This window comes from Pteropus alecto, unplaced genomic scaffold, assembly GCF_000325575.1.
Source record: "Pteropus alecto unplaced genomic scaffold, ASM32557v1 scaffold511, whole genome shotgun sequence".
NCBI lineage: Eukaryota > Metazoa > Chordata > Mammalia > Chiroptera > Pteropodidae > Pteropus > Pteropus alecto.
The window spans coordinates 2,057,750-2,062,570 of NW_006431911.1; the positions used below are offsets into that span (position 1 = coordinate 2,057,750).

At 40.0% G+C, this 4,821-nt stretch overlaps 1 pseudogene; it reads right to left on the reverse strand.

Annotated features, from left to right (window-relative positions):
* Window positions 1-1,014: 1,014 nt before the first annotated feature.
* On the reverse strand, window positions 1,015-1,132 carry LOC112472372 (annotated as a pseudogene).
* Between the last annotated feature and the right edge of the window lie 3,689 nt (window positions 1,133-4,821).

Here is a 4,821-nt window from a genome sequence, read left to right on the forward strand (position 1 = left end):
ACACACACACACACACACACACACACACACATACAAAACCCTTAATCTTTTGTTTTCACTTCTTTTCTGGCTAGTATATAATGTTTCAAGTTTACAGAAAAGCAGAGAATATTCAAAAGAACATCCACACCCCTACAAAAAGACTGTCAAATCTTAATCTCTTGCCATATTTGCATCGGATAACTGTTCTTTAAAAAATAGCCCCAAAGTTTTCTAGGTATAGTTCCTAGCTTCAGAGAGCAGCAGGAGAAAATATAGTTTGGATCCAACTACAAATTTGGCAAATAAATCTGTAGCAGATGCTGTCGGCAGCACTCTACCCCAGTCCCCTCATTCTTACCATTTTAGTGCGTACCAGCCAACTCCCAACTGCCAGCACCTGCCTTATTTTCTGCCTGAGAACATTCTCTGGCTGCCAGAGATAGCATTGCTGTTGCAATAGCACTAGCAATTGGGACAGCTGGGGAATTTATATCCCCTGGGAGCTGCCTCAACCAATGACTGATGGGAATTGGTGTATGAACAACCCAGCTCCCTTGTTCTTCAGGCGGGCTAACTCTGAGGCACCTGTTCGATCCAGCTTTTTGGAATGCTCAGCACGATTAAGCCATAGTTATCCACAGTGATAATCTGCTTGATAGCGAACCCTATTTCAGAAATTCTCTCTCACTTCGCCTCACCCCCACCATGTCCTGTGACCACCTCCCAAATGAATTACTTGTATTCAAACCCTTAGATCAGAGTCTGTTTCTGAGCGAACCCAAATGGACTCCAACCAACTCTCATGCATGTGTATTCAGATGCTGGTAATGGTCATAGGTTTGGGGAAAATTGTCACCAGTTGTACAGTTTACCCATAAAAAGGAAGAAAAAAAATTGCATATTATTCAGAAATAGGATACAATAAAAACTTTGTCTTTTGGTTCTTGGAGAAGTTTAGATCACAATGCCATAAATAAAGTGTTAATAGCTGCTACACCAAGAAGATTTGTTTTTACTTTTTTCTTTTTTTAAAGACTATATCACCTGGTCTTCCTAGGTGGTCTCCCATCCAAGTCCTAACCAGGCCCGACCCTGCTTAGCTTCAAGATCAGACGAGGTCGGGCACGTTCAGGGTGGCATGGCTGTAGACTAGGAAGCTTTTCTTTGTAAAGCCACACCTATAGTTTCCATTCTAAACATCTTCACATGCAAAAGGAAAGTGCTTTGCATATAAAAATCACCTTATTTGCCTGCGTTTGAAGCATATATCTTTTTAAAACCTAGGTTTTGGTATAGCTTTTTGTGGCATTTTCCTCTTTGTTGTTGTATTTCATTATTTTCCAAAATTGCCCAGACAAGAGCAGCGGCTCTATGCATGAACGTGAGGCCACAGTTTTATAACTTCTTCAAACACTGCACCTTGATCTCTGTTTTGTGACATATCAAAATTGTTCATTTTTCTAAATCATTTTTCTTAAGTAAATTTTTAATAAAAGGGCATTTGTCGCAATGGACCCTGCAGAAATAATGTATAGCATTGGTTTTTTAGTTTTGGGGGTTTTTTTTTAGCTACAAATTGTGAAGTGAGGTCAATCATTGAGTCATGTCACATCAGAAGGCTAAGGCTACTGCTGTACACTGAATGTTTGTGCCTCTTGTAAAAGAGACCCCAGAGAGCTCTCACACTCTTATCCATGTGAGTACACAGCGAAAAGACTACCATCTATATTCTAGGAAGTGGACTCTCACTAGACACCAAATCTGCCAGCACCTTGGTCTCGGGCTTCCGGCCTCCAGAACTGTGAGAAATAAATTTGTGTTGCTTAAGCCGCCCACTCTATGGTATTTTGCTAGTAGCTCGAGCTGACTAAGACGATCACAGGGCATGAACCACCCTATACTGTGGAGCAGACAACCAAAATTTCAGGTCTCATTTTTCATATTGATGGAAACAGCTTTGGGCTGCAGGAAGAATTGCATATTTCGCTGCAGTGCTGGATTAACTGACTTGTGAAGACCTGTCTTCAAAATTCAGAGCTTGATCTCATGGTTAATGTTCTTTCACTGCATTTGTTAAGATACATACCACGTTGTTGGGCATTAGAAAGTTCATACTTTAAAAACTCGCTTTCTAAAGTAGAGTGTAAACTGAATATTATCTACCTGGCTTTGTAGACCTGGTTCAGAGTTCCAACTTGGACACCTTTTTTTGCTATGTGTGATAAGAATTACTTAACTTCTCTAAATTCAGCATCTTCATATGTAAAATAGAGACAATCACTGAACCTATGTCACTGAGTTGTTAGGACAGTAAATGATGTTCCCATTGACTTCTGTACCTTATCCCATGGCCTATGGAATGGGGAGAAGACTACTTTAATTTGCAAATCTTATAACCAAAAGCAAAGAGGCAAAGTTGAGTTTTGAAAGTTTTTTTTTTCTAACTACTTCATTAACTCGTGTTATTGTAGAATAAAAACAAAAACTGCAGAATGTTCAAGAGTACAAAAAATCAAAATAAAATATTTGCCTATCACCTGGAGGGAAGAACCAGTAGGCACTTAACTTTGTTTATGTTGTGGCCTCTGATTTTTATACAAACAAATGGAATTTATCAAGTATACCATTTTATAAGCTACGTTGTCACTGAAAGTATCAGAAAAACGACCCCACATTATTAAATGGTCTTGAAAACGTGTTTGTTTGTTTGTTTTTATGTGACTAGTTGGCATTACATCTAATGAAGGTACATAAGTTATTTAACCAGTTACGCCAATTTCCTAGGTCTCTGGATTTGTCTCTTGCCAATTTTTGATGTGTCAACGACATTCTTTGATGATACACCTTTACGTATGTACATCTCTGTTTCCTTCCCCTGAATTCCTAGGCGAGTAATCAGTCATTCGAACGTTAAGAACAGTTTTAAAGCTTCTGATACCTGTGCCAAATTGTTTTCCTTTAAGTTTGTTCCAATTCGCACACTGATTCATGGTGCAAGGGATGTTTGAAGACACGAAATATTTTATCACCTGACAAGAGTTACTGCAGATGCTATGAGAGAAACAAAGCCTCCAGATCTGTTCGCACACCTCAGCCTTATTTTAAGTTTGGTTTAAATTTGCACTTCAACACACTTAGAAATTCCAACATGTCTTGGTTCTCTGGAAGCTAATGGGCAAAATGAGAATGCTAAGTCATGAACACCAAGCTTGTCCCTGCAATTACTGTTTAAAAGCTGTGATGACTGCTAGATTCTAGAGGACACAGGTGATTCTGATTTGTCTCTTCATCTTAAAGACCTGCCCCACATCTGATGTGTTTTACGTCCTGGCTTCACTGACGTAAAACCGCTTCCTAATCTGGTTATGACATGTGATCTAAGGTGCTGAATTAATTCCCGTAAGGTGTTAATGGATAATAATATGCTTTCTTTCATTGGACACTTCCTAGGCGCATATTATGTGCCAAAGAACTCTTCTAGGGAATAAAGATGCAAAGTCCAGGGGCCTTCATAAAAAAAGGTAAGTTTTAAATTGCTTGAAAATGACTTCCAATGTTTACCTCAAAAACTGTCATAGCACAAAAAAATATGAATGGCAAAAATGAGGCCAAAAGGCTGAGTATTTCTGAATGTGATGGCATGCTGATCAGCTGCAGCAGTCTGCCTGTACTCACAGGTCATAACTCATGTCCTTCTATGCCATCTTGCATGACAGCAAGCGTACCAATCCTGGGCCATCCAGGCTTTTCCCATTCCTCCACACCTTCTTTCAGAAACTCCCAAAGGCGCTACTTTCCAACACTACAGAAACCACATTGGTTTCAGCTGCTGGAGTTTTTACGTTTCACAGTAATTGACAAGATGGCATGCCTGCAGTTGCCTGGGCGGAGGCCCTTCCGTTTCCTGCAAGATGATGAATGCCTCCCTGCTCTGTCTTCTGTTTTCCTGCTGCCAGCCTTACTGCCCCTTCCCACTTTCCCTCAGGGTCTCCTCGAAGAGACTTTTGACAGTTTCTCCCTTCCGTCCCCTGCACGGTCCACCTAAAACATCCCTGTTTCTTTAATCCCAACCCTTTGCCTTTCTGTTCCACCCATCTTCCATGTTATGTCCGCTTGCCTGTGTTGAGCCACATTTTTCTCTTCTTCAAACCCATAAAAGTACCTACAGAAAAATCCAGAGAAGCTATGAGTCGCTGCGTTCAGGAAGACCTCAAATAGAGATTATAATTGTTGCATATGGAAATCTTATAGAAGCTTCAAAAAAAAAAAAAAAACACACACACACACCTACAGACAGGTTATCCTCCATAAAACCCTTATTTTTCAGCTGGGGTGCTTTTGACAGGAAGATATTTTTCATTGGTTTTGAGGCCATTTTCAGCTCCAGAGAAGTTAAAAATTATGAGCCCAAGGCTGTTGGCTGTGTTCTCTCCCTGTCCTTCCAGAAACAACTTCATGGAGCAACTGATTACTTTAATTTCCATGGAGGAAGGGGATTGTCGGAATCATAATTTAGTGATTTTTGTCTTCTACAAATTATAAAATGCCTCTCCGCTCTGCTCCTTTCTACATTTCTCTTCTCTCTTCCTACCAGCATATAGACTTATACTTCCTACCAAATAAGTTGACTGACATTTATTCACATGGTGATAATTTATCCACATTGACAACATGGGGAAAAAGAAAATAATTGCATCTATATTATGCTAGAGCCTACTAGCATAAAAATCACATGATTTATGCCAGGGTTTACTGACTTCAGCACGACTAATACTTTGAGCTGGGCAATTCTTTGTCGCGGTGGGGTTGTCCTGTGCATTGAAAGGTGTTTAGCAGCTT